This window comes from Struthio camelus, chromosome 3, assembly GCF_040807025.1.
Source record: "Struthio camelus isolate bStrCam1 chromosome 3, bStrCam1.hap1, whole genome shotgun sequence".
Taxonomy (NCBI): domain Eukaryota; kingdom Metazoa; phylum Chordata; class Aves; order Struthioniformes; family Struthionidae; genus Struthio; species Struthio camelus.
The window spans coordinates 122,951,408-122,964,162 of NC_090944.1; the positions used below are offsets into that span (position 1 = coordinate 122,951,408).

Consider the following 12,755-nt stretch of genomic DNA (forward strand, 5'->3'; position numbering starts at 1 on the left):
CAAAAGTTAGGAAGCGTCAGAAATAAGGCAAGAGAGACAACCTCCTTTCTAACATCCTTGTGATTTTTTGATTTTTTTTTTTTTTTAATCACATGAGAGCTCATGGAAAAGCTAGGAATAGGTCTCAATTCTAATAAGTACAAGTCCAGCATCTGAAACCTTTGTGCCATGTCTTTGCTTTGGGCCATTCTCCAAGCCACTCACTACCCAAACAGTGAGGCAGAGTCCAAAGGGCAGGGTAAGGCTGTAGGGGTGCTCAGAGCACTCAGGTTTAGAGAGGGCTTAAGATACCAGAGGACAATATTCAATGTCACGAGACAAACAGCGCACTGCTGTTACTTAAGAAACCAATCCAGTATCGCCCAGTAATTCCTAGTTCACTGGGAATCAAAGAGTTACCAACTAATGCAAGCTCGCATTACACACTGAAGATAACATTTTAGTCATGAGAGTACGGCCCAAATGATCCAACTGCGCTTGCAGCAAAATCAGAGCCTGGGCAACAGCACCTTTAGTCCCCAATTACTGCACCTTGCACGCACATAATGAGCAGGGGCGCCTGCTTTTCTTCCTGACCAATGAATTCTTAGTCGAAAAATCCTCAACAATCCAGATAACAAGTTCAAGAAAAATCTTTCTCCTCTAAACACAGAAGATATCTCTCCGCATATCCATTTCCTGTGCATGGCCTGGAAGAAGCATGTCATTCTTGACATTCATCCTCTCCCCGTTTTCCTTCTTCCCCTGCCAAAACACAAGACAAAAACAAAACAGGCCTTCACCCTTAAAAGTTTCCCCCCACCTAGTTATGGCTGGGTGGATGTACTAACTTTATTTTAAATGAATGAAGTATTTAACCGCTTAGATTTTTACCATTTGCTTGCTTATAATTAAAAAAACAAAAACACCATACTGCAAACTGACAATCTTCCTGAGGCCTTGAGCCCTCAATTTGTTCCAATGAGCATCAAAAAAGCAGATGGGCAGAGACGTTTAAGGCCTGCTGACTTGTACACAATCAGTTATCAAACCCCCTGAAAATTATCTCTATGAGCAAGATTATTGCAAGGTGGGTGAAAAAATTAACTAAGCACAGGATTTTGTTCCCAGCATTTTAACCCAAAAATAGAAATTAGAATTATTTCTCCAATATATCCTGATTTGCATATAAAACGTGATGCATTGCTAAAGGCAAGGTGAATAAATTTTCCTCTGGTCTAATATTAGTCTATTATCTCTGTTAAATCTTCCAGAGAGGAAACGTACACATCTAGAAATGCAGCACCATCTGGCTAGGAATAGCTGCTGTTCTGAAGTAATCGGATACGAATTTCCTTCTTTCCTGTAAGAAGGAAAAAAAAGAAAAGAAATCAGCAATGCAAAAATAAATGCTTAAAGAAGTTGATCAAGTTTTTGCCATCTTGTGTCAAACTTCACAGGAAAGCTAAGTTTGAGAAAGGCTGCAGAGGCTGAGAGGTATGCAGTAGAGCGGATAAAAATCTGGAGTTAAACCAGACCAGGTTTGTGCATCCCTATATGACACTACTACAACTTCACTTTGATTAAAGATATTGAGCACTGCTATGTTCTACCACATAAATGAATCATTTGTGAGTTTTTTATGAAAACAAAGCTCCATTACTTTAAACCAACCGTTTATTAAAACTGCAATTCAGCCTGTACATGTACAGCCTTACAAGCAGTGAAATACAACACACTAGAGCTGTAAGTAAAGCCAAAGTACTGCTGTTGCAGTACTGTGTGATCCCTGGGCAAACTGAAGGGACCTGCTTCCCCTTTCCCTCCTGCTCCTCTTTCCTTTTCCAAACATATGATGATCCTACTCCCACCTTTGCACCGCTTCTGGCATGTCAAACCCTTCACTGAACACATTTAACAGAGGAAAATGTCCCGCCACACACGCACGGACACACAAACACACTCGCTCTTGGGGTAGTTTTCTGCTCCTTTACTGAGTTAGACCCCTGCGAGCCAGTCTGACAAATACCGGAGGTAGCAAAAAGTAGGCAAGAAGCATAGGGCAAGGGGAAAAGCAGGAGTGGAAATTCCCCATCTTAACCTTGGTGAGTTGCTGACACCACAAGAAGCCACACTGACACAACAAATGTTGTCAGAGGGCTATTAGCAAGTTTGTTATCTTCTGCAGGATTAGCAACAAGACATTTGCTAACAGATCTTTAGAGCTAAGAACCAGCTCCACCCTACGCCAACTTAATGGCAGTAGTTTTTGTCATTTACTCTACAAAAGTGCTAGAATTTGCAAGGTTTCTCAAGTTCAGTTAAGCTGCTGTTGTTATAATCTACAAGAAAAGAACAAGAATTTCTACAAGAAATTCATCCCTCAGTCTATAAGTGAATTGCTCGATCTCCTGGCTAGAAAGTCATCAAATCGACGCACAACATGAAGCATGATTTTGCCAGCAGGTCATTCCTGAAGAAGTCTCAGCTCTGGCAGAAGCCAGGTCCGTGGGAACAAGCTGTACTGAAGACGGCATTACTACCTTTGCCAAAACCAGCAAGGCACAGCCATCATTTCATTATGGTCACTACTCACAGTGCACAGCTGAGAGAGAGATCTGAATTCTTTTCAACTTAGAAGAGAGACTTTTCTTCCTGGTAGAGCACTGCACACAGCCTAGACCTCTTACTGCTAAAAGACGGAAGTGGTATTCCTCTGCAAGTTTCACAAGCACTGTGGAATAAACCTCCCTTGCGGTCAACATCATCAAACTGTTCTGTACGTCTGCTAACAGGCCCTGCTAAGGTCATCAGTGCCGAAACAACAGGGGAACTTCAACAACGTGAATGAGGTTCACCTATCTACCCAAAGCTGAAAGCGGGATACCTCTTACAGAGCCAGTCCTAGGAAACTAAGACCATTTTGACCACCTTCTTATTAAAGTTGTCCTAGAGCTATCAGCAAACCTGTATTCCTGGTAAGAATTTAGAGCCAGAAGCACTTTGTAAGCCATCGGGTCTCAGATGTATGCCTGATGTTCACCCAGTCGGGCCTGCTGGCTCGACTCAGGGCCTCGTCGGCTGTCACTAGCCCCTCGGCTGACCCTGGTTACCACCCAGGATCTGCCCCTCACCTGCTGCTGGGGCGCCGCGGGTGGCAAGGTCCTGCGTAGGCAGGGGTGGCCTCAGGCAGGCACCAGTGGGACTGTGGGCACCTCTGCATTGCAACAGACCACGTTGGGAAACACCGCTCACGTCACCTGTCAGTGGCAAGGGGGACCTTCACCAACCCATTTGAGGGCAGCTACTCAACGACTTTTCTGTGCATCTTGCCACTTGCGTCTCTTGCCACATCAAAGACAGGTAGTAAAGCACCACCTGCACCATGAACCAGTATGTTTTGCACACCCTTGTTTTGTGAAGTGCTAAGTGGATACACTGCACCAAGACAGCATACATTATCCACGCATTAGACTGCCAGCATAGATAGCTACACAAAAATCATTTTGCCGTGTAGTACTCTACCACTATAAAGAATCTGGTGTTTTATTAAAACAACCAATCATAAACCGAGAACATACTGCAGCTTATTTTGTGCCAAGTTATTGTGCTAACAGAGCTGACTTGACCGGTCTTTTCTTTTCACAGAAGTACACAATTGTACTTGATGCACAATGGTATCAGATTTAAAGGTGCCATACAGCACCCACACGTACACCAGTACCTCAGGTTAGGACAACCTTCTCCAGAACTAAATATACCTTTTCATTTCTGCAGGACTAGACAAGCAAGTAGGTCACCTAAACCGGTATAGTTGGGAAGACATGGAACTCGGTAACAGTGCAGCAATTCCTTGATAGACTTTTAAAAAAAAAAAAAAAAAAAAAAAAAAAAGTACTACGCATTGTTCAAGCCTGAGGAAGAGGAAATAATTCTGAGCCAGAAGAGATTTTTAACCACATCACAGCTATGGCAAATGAGAGCAGCTCTGTAACTGTGCTCTCTGCAACAAGTTCAGGGCGTGCAGCCTTAGGTACAGAACAGTAATACTGGTGTGGTCTACATGCAGGTTTTTTTACCAATATATTTAGGCTCTGTGAGAGTAAAAAAAAAAAAAAAAAAAAAAAAATCCCTCAAAAAACAGTATGTGCTTTTTGCAGGCAAGCCTTTATACCAATATTAAACTCTTCTATTGATTTTGCTTATTTCTGTGCATTTATGAGAAGTGTATCTACATCAGGGATTATACTGACTTAAATACACTGGTGTATGCACTGCGCCGTTAAAACGGCACAAGAATTACACGTATAAAGGACTGCCACTACTCACACGTGCACGTTTACAGTAAACTTTCAAGTTCACTCGAACGCAGCCTAGGACCGATTAAGGAAATCTTTGTGTATTAAAACAACAACAAAAATCTTGGTACCACAAATGAAAGGCCAGTGACAAAAAGCTGGAAGTGTTAAGAGCACTGCATCCTTTTGACCAGGAGCACTAAAAGCATGACACCAGACCATTTTTCCATTAATCCAACCTTCTAGCCTCCTGCCCACCCTCCCTCCCCTCCTTTGTCTCAGGCTCTGCTACACAATATTCCGTCCATCTCACAAGAGCGCCTTTTCAGATCGGAGGTCAGATTTAAATCCCAAAAGCGCTGCAAAAGGCCTATATTTGATTACAATGCTATATGATGTCATGTATCCAAGACAACTGAGGCATTATGGTCTCCCGGGGATAAGACTGCCTCTTGGTCATAGATTTAGGCAACCCGGCATGTGACTGATCCGTTGTCTCCAGACGAAAAATGCGTGCAGCTGCACTCCCCAGCACAACACATCACCAAAACAAAAGGGCCAAAGAGCTGTTCTCACAGGGCAGTAGCACAGCAGTGATGGTCTCCCCCACTCCTCTTGGCTTGTAAATACAGAGGAGAATCGGAAGAATAATCGGGTTTAGAAAGGTGCTTATCTCATTAAAACCAGTCTGAAAAGCAGAGAATCTGGAAACCTGTAGGCTTATAAGTTTCTTTTTAATCTTGGTAATGCGTATGGCTCAAAAGAAAAGAAATAGGGCTTCCAGGTATCTACTGGAATATTTTCAAGTTTCCCTCATTTTTAAATGACCCTTTAACGTCAATACTCTCCCAAACCCTGGGAACTAACTAGGGGAGGGGGAAAAAAGTAGTGAAAACTGATGAAAAGATCCAATATCAGGAGAAGTTAAAAATCACTCTGCAAAATTTTAAAGGGAAAGGACTAAAACCTTATCATAGCTTGGGGGAGTGGGGCAGGGGGTGAGAAGGATGGACAGATTTCACCTAATTTTCTAATTTATATAAAAGCAAGTTTTTATTTGTTATTAAATACACACACATAGAGCATGCTTTTGTGATTAAAATAAATAACTTCAATGAAAACAATACTGAGATATGACGAGACAGCAACCAGATTCTGGGCAGATGGGCCTTTCATGTTTGGTCCCAGAATCTTTCAACCAATTAGTATAGTTCTGTCCACAAAGAATTTAAAATCGTCAACTCCTTCCAAAGACATTAGTCAGCTTTGGACCCAGTTCCTTGCACCTCACAAAACATGCAGATTAAAAACAGTTTGAATATAATACAACTATTAGATTTAACAGAAAACCTGGCAAACAGCAAAACCTAAACTAATAAAAAAAAAAAAAATTTGGCATTTCGGGAATAAAAAAAAAAACTTGCTGTCATAGGAGAAAGTGTTTTTAAGAAAAATTGCCAGTAGTAGCTTTTCAAAAGGAATCTTCAAGTCCTATTTTTTTAAATTCAGTTTAGCGCTTGCTAAATGAAATTAAAAACAAAAAAGTAAATCATTGGTATGTTTACAACTGAGCCATTTCAGCAAATGCCTTGCAAAATAGTTCTGATGCTAATTTCCTTTTCAAGATAACTGACACATCTCTTCCACCCTCTTGAAACAGAAGTGAGTATTCTCATTGCTACTTTTCAGCTGGTATCAGTAACAATTTACCAACATTAGAAACCATAATATTATCTCTTTCATGCAGCCTTTCTGCCTACTTCAGCATTAAAATAGCAGAACTCCTGAGTTTCAGCTGAAAACCGACAGTTGGAAGCTTTATCTGAAGTGACCTTGTGCAAGATTTAAGAGCAACATCAAAGCCATAACACAAGGTAACTACTGCATTACCAGTACAACTTTTGTGAAATCGCATAGCTTTCATTGATTTCTATTTTCAAGCTACTACTACTGAGGTATTCCTTATAGTCTACGTGTTGATCACAGCTTTTCAAGACTCTCTGGTGCCCAGTGAGGACATACGCTTAGACTTCTGCATTGAAGTATAGCTCATTTTCTTTCAAATCCTATCCCGAAAGCTCTGTAAGCAAGACACTAAAAAGGCTAAAAACTCAACAATCAATTAGCATCCATATATACTGAGACATGCTAAATATGTAAGTAGTACCCACTCACATCCTCAGAAGCACACAGGCATTGCTCAGTAAGCTAGTATTTTTTGTTCAACAGCTACTTTGACCTGTGCGGATCAACAGCAGACGTGAAGAACCAACGGCAAAGTGAAGCAAAGCTCTTAGTTCTGATTCCCCCTCTCCGTTTTAAAAACAAAACTTGAACTCTCCCCTCCCACCTGCTCAAATTACTGGCTGTCTTTCTCTCAATTTTATGCTGCAACTGTTGAACTCTGCTTTTTATTCTGAAATTACTTTATATCAGAATAAACCCCTCTATTCATAATGACTGTGGCATAAAGTTATCTTTCCTTCTATACAGCAGCCACACAATACAATGACTGGGCCAGTCAGGTTTCTTGTTTAGCAAAATTGTCCTGTTTACCATACAGAGGCTTGTACTTTAAAGGTACACCATTTCCAATGAAATGCTACAGAAGATACGTAGTTTCTCTGAAAGGAAAAAAAAAAAAAACACTGTGTTAACAAAGCTAAACTATGAAAATACAAGATGATATTTGACACTTCTCATATAGCATGTTCAAAAATCCAGAAACATATTAGCTTGTACTTTGACTAGTCAACTTTCCTAAAACAAACTAATTTGCTGATAACTGGTCTAGCGATTTTGGCTCACAGACCAGAGGCTGAAGGTTGAGTAATTATTGCTGGTGTTTGGCAACAGGCTTCCCAGCTCCCAACTGCTCAAACAGTTTTATTCTGTGCAAGTTTTTCAGTCATTAAGTTCTCTTTGAAAGCGGTGATAATCTTTTAGGGAACTAAATAACTGCCCCAAATCTAAGCAGAACATAACGCAGCAAAAGATGGTTGAAAAGAAAGTAAACGGGACTGCATATTAACTAGGAAACTAAAAGTAGCTATAGACTGCAAGACTGGAATGCACTAAAAATAATCTGAAAAAAGAAGCAGAACTTGAGAACGGTAGCAACATAAGCTGCTATGCAGACAGGCTTTGGGAATACATCGAGTTATATACCGCGGAGCCCACAATATAAACGTAACCGCAATTCATGCAAAATATACTGGCGGGATCCCCAACTTACATAACATGCATAAGAAAACAATACAAAGATCAAGCAGCACTGCCTGCGTACCACCAACCGAACACTTAATAGATGGAAAACGCTGTCACTGCAATGAAGTCAAAGATACGTAACGATGCTGTTGAAAAGCATATGGAGCCGGGCTGAGCTACTGCTCTGACACAGACAACCAGGTTCAGCGACAGTTTCAGAGGAAGAACGGAGCTGCGCTTTACACACTCTCTCACAGACAGTGGCTGGCGTACAGACACAATCATAGAAATTGGAGTCCTTAAACCTTATCTCAACCCAACATTACAAGATTATATTTCAAAAGTGTTCCATTAATAAGTTCAAAGAAGCAGCATTAGCCAATTTAGCCTAGAATAACTGTTCTGCAAGGCAGCCAACGTACACGGGGATGGCTGTCCCAAGTATATCACACTAGGATTTCCTTCCAGCAGGAACGGGGTGAAAACATGGCTGCCCCTAGCCCAACTTACTCTACTCTTTCTACAGGATACAGAAGCAAAAAGGAGAGAAGATTTCTGCAGCAATAATAGCCGGTTTAACGATGGAGTGCCTAACACACCCTAACCTTTGAAGAAAAAAAAAAAAAAAAAAAGATAAAGGGCTCTAAAGTTTACTCTAAGTTTCGAACTTTGAGATTTTTGACGGTTTAAAATTGAACACAATAGAAAAAAAGCCAAACTCCACGTAATGATTTTTGGTATAAATCTCATGTATGCAAATTCTAAGCTTCCCTAAAATGATTCTTGTACATAAGTAATTATTCTGTACCACGGCTACTTCTATCCTAAACACAAGAGCTAGTTCTCCCAACTTACTGGCTTCACAGACCTCCAGGCACTCAGCATTAAGTAGCACTCAGCAGCTCTTTGCAAGAGGGAATACATTCTCATGTTTGCACTTCTGAAGCTGTAACGTTTTAAAGGAAGGAGACAAAATACCCAGAGGTCATAAGGATGCTATCTGGCATCAGACAGCAGTTCTGTTGTACCAAGTAATTTATTACCTAAGCATGGGCAAATTGGCTCCCCCTTGTTGACTTGAATCGTATTTTGCGAGTACCCTGAGATATCACTTCATACTTTTATCTAACACGGTAAGGAAGAGTAAGAAAGTTTTCATCCCATAACGTGCACTCAGAACGTTACGTTGGAAGATACACCTAATATGAGAGGGAAAGAATAAACACGTATATCACACACAAAGGCCCGCCTAAGAAACGTCCGAGACACTTTCTCCGTTTTTCTTGCAAATTTCTTTTCTGGGAGCCAAGGAATCTTCTGGTATCTGGGAAGAGACACACACACACACACACACTACACACAGAAATAAGGCAGCAATCAATTCTTTAATTTGCTATACTGGGATATGGACAAGGTTTACAGTCTGCAAGTGCACACTTGTTTAAAGACAAAGCAATGTGCTTATATGAGTCACTAAGTGCCAATGACAGCAGAATTTCTGCACAGGAAGTTACGCAACACCATTTTAATTTTCACGCAGTGAGGCACAAAAGGTAGATGGAGGCACTTGCTCTGTCTATCCACTTCCCTTAAAAAAATAAACAAGTTATAACTAACACAGGAACATCTCTTGTATCAGTTTATACACAACATATCTCATCACATGGGAGGGGCAACAACAACAAAAGCAAGCTCAAGGACCCAAACAGAATAAAATGGACAGAATTTACACCTGTGCTAAACAGTAATAAGCAGGCACTGCTCCAGCCATAAAGCTGGCAACCTTTACTTAAGGGGAAAGAAAGCCTGACGGGCTGCTTTTCTTTGATTTACAACCTGGAGAGGAAAGCTGTATTTCTACAGAGCTAATTTTTCACTTTGGTGCTGCCCTAAGACTATCCCATTGAACAGAATGGCATAAGAGACGCACGGCAATAGTGACCGTGGACGGACCATCAGACCCTTCTGTTCTGTGACCTTCCAAATTATAACCCAGCTATGCAGCTATCCAGCTTATCCTGACGCAATATTACTAACACAGCAACATGCATTTGGCAAAAGTCTTCAAAGCGTCTGGTGTACTTCCTCCCATAAATACCAACTCCTTTTTACCCCAACAAAGAGTAGCCAAGGAATGACGACGGGGGAGGAAGGTGGAATTATAACCCTAATGAAAGAGCATATGCAGTTCTACTGTTTTTATGGGAACCCATATTTCTACACAAGAACTGCATCTGTTTCTAACTGGTTTAAACTAAATCCGTATATGGCACCTAAACCAAATTATCTTGTCCAGCAAGAGTTTGCTTTTATTCAACATGTCAAGTTTTCAGGCCAACTCAGTTGATCAAGCAGAGCCTGCATTTAATAAAGATGGCAAAAAATGAGATTCACGTGCCTCTAAGCCACTATCTTCTTTCCCAGCCACGACACTTGTTTGTCCAGTAGTCCTTTTGCTAGTTTGACAGTTCAGTGGCACATCCCTGTATCCGTTAAGACACTTCCTGGATTGGCACATTCTTACACCAAGAGAGCTGTTAGCAATGCTGGCGCCTTCTACCGCCGCTCTCCAGAAAGACAGCTGGAGCTGTTTGTTTGGCAGCTGGAGCTACTGAATCAGTGCACTCCTTGGATGACATCCCTTTTGGATCAAAAATATTTTACTTCTGAGCTAACCAATGCCTACACAGCTACTCCAGCACAGCTTAGGCTGCAGCACTTACAGGAGTCACAACTTCATCCTCTGGTCAAGATCATGACAACAAAGACTTCAGACAACAAAGACATCAACCAGGTTTTATTCCAGCAAAACGCCTGAGAGCACTTAGAACTGCATGCCTGAAGTGGTCAGTGCCTCCAGCTTCCCGAAATCCCTCTGCTCCCGAAAGGTACTCTGCAACTAGAGCCAACTCAGCATCTTCATCACACTCTGCAAGTGTAAACATGATGGACGCTGGAGTTCAGTTTATAGCTGTATTAAAACAACAGCAAAAGCTGAAAACAAAACCAGAAAAATTCTCTATGTATTTCAGGTAGCTCAGACACGTGAAGTCAGAACTACTCCCTCCTCCCTACTTCTGTAAAACTCAAGTAGTAGCTTGACAATTGTTTTAAACCTGCATAAGCAACAACAACCGCCAGAAGAAGCATTTCTTCCCTTCTCACCACCCCGGCTGCTCATTTCCACCCTTACACAGATTCAGTGTTGGCACAGACATTGGTGTGGTGAACTGGATCAAAGGATGCAGCTGGAAAAAACTGAAGCGGGGGGCAGAGTGGTAGCTATAACCCAGACCGGTTCCTGTCTCATTTGCTGAACAGCCACACTGGGAAGAGAGCAAGGCGAGTACAGATGAGACAGAGATGCTACTCTGGTGGCACTGTGAGTTTAAAGGACAAGTCAACCTCCTGCATGAGACTCCACAGTGAGGATACTGCTCTTTCACCCTGCATGCCAGGGGTGACCGTAACCTGAATGGAATGAAAAAAAACCAAAACACACACGACTTCCTACAGTCCTGCTTGCTTCTGTCAAGTGAGAGCAATTAACTGCCAAAGCATGCAGTACTTCTCCCCAGTCCACCCCACTATACGTTCGGCCAGCTCCAAGATGTTGGTGATACTAATAGATAAGAGATACTTAATAAGAAACATGTCACCCTAGAAATCATTTGTGACAACTCACTACCTTGTTCCACAAATAGCACAAGAGAACTGGTATATCCTGTACAGCATCTTGCAGCTAGGCACATGAAAGCTTTTCCCAGCATCAGAGACAGCTGGATACACGTCAGACCTGAGCAGAAGCCATATTGCTGCAGCAGCATGATGCTGAGTTCAAAAATAATATATGCTGCCTTGCAGCTAAGTTCATTAGCTCAAGCTCTGTGCCACATTAATTGCTACTATATGGCTTTCAGTTCAGAGCTGACTTTTTCCAGCTGTCTCGGAGCTTGGGAAACACGAGTTAGCACCTGCCTAAAAAAAACACCAAATAGACAAACTGTTGAAGGTTTTCTGACATATAATAATGCCAGTTTAATTTTTCTTGCATCACATCAGATTGATAGGGGGAAAGAGACCTGGAACCAACAAAACAGAAGTTTATTTAAATGATTCACGTATCAGTATATTACAACCAAACCATTACCAAAGTCCATTTAAATGCAAGCCCATCAATAACAGGATTTTAGGGTATGTATCGTTAAAATTATCATGACTTAGTGAGTTACCATACATCAGTAGAATGAGTTTGTGAGGCTTCTAGACCATTCCAAATACTGAGAACATGTTTTGCACTAACCCCTGTGAATTTAATTTAATCTAAAGCATCTAAAGTGATTTCATCTAAAGTATTTAACTTTGCAAGTGCAATAGGCTAAGAGAATATGCACAGCTTAGTTACTCAGGGCTCCAGTGGACATGCAGAAGATTAAAATGAGACGGCAGAAACTGCTACTGTCCCCAGCTACCTACCTGAATCCTTCTGGTGGACAGTGCACGACCAAGGCAAGGAATAACAATGATTTACTTCATCACTTCACTCCTTAAAAGGTATTGTTAAGCAAACAAGACTAAAATAACACCATGCAAAATGGACACGTAAAATTATTTTGATTAGGTAACATTTACAGTCCTTCAGAGAAGGAAATTTAAGTAACAAATAGAAGACGGCAGATAATTCTAGTTGGTTAAAAAAAATAAAAAGGACAATTTCATACCTCGCACATCATTGTTTGAAGCTATGTTTTCTGCTAATTTAAATTCTCAGCACTAAACTTGTGCCAATAAATTAGTAGCTGCAAACACCGAATGATACGTTTTGCACAAAACGTTATCTCCAGCCAGTCACCAAGGTGAGGAGGCAAGTTTATTGGGCCCTGCTCCAGTTTACTCCGCATTTTCTGTTTTTCCTCTTTGTTTGGGCCTTGACCGAACCCAAAAATAAAATTCAGAGGCCAGGAGTATTTGTATGTTTGAACTAGAACATGTTATAAATCAATATTACACCGTTCCTAAGCCAGCAGGGTACTTCAGCGTTAAACTCTCCAACGCACAAGAGTAAGAAAACTCTGAATCAGAACGGGCAAACCCAACCTGCTGGTATGCATCGAACAAAAGGCTTTTTTATATATATATATAAATATATATATATACAGAGAGAGAGACAGAGAGAGAGAGAGAGAGAGAGAGAGAGAGAGAAAACCTGTATGACACTTGTAACACATCTGCCTCCCTCTGCTATTTCTCCCGTATGTTTTTTTTTTTTTT

At 41.2% G+C, this 12,755-nt stretch overlaps 1 protein-coding gene across 13 annotated transcripts in view; it reads right to left on the reverse strand.

Annotated features, from left to right (window-relative positions):
* Positions 1–12,755, reverse strand: part of FOXN2 (forkhead box N2) — a 46,019-nt gene that overhangs the window by 31,755 nt on the left and 1,509 nt on the right. For 3 of the 13 annotated variants that reach the window (XM_068940040.1, XM_068940044.1, XM_068940041.1), the window contains exon 2: positions 1,267–1,342. The exons of 5 other annotated variants lie outside the window; for them this stretch is intronic. The gene's annotated coding sequence lies outside the window, so the exon portion shown is untranslated. Of the gene's footprint in view, positions 1–531; positions 1,166–1,266; positions 1,343–6,833; positions 6,850–12,755 lie in introns of those variants that run through there. 5 more of the 13 variants (XM_068940038.1, XM_068940039.1, XM_068940047.1 and 2 more) reach the window with 4 other exon arrangements.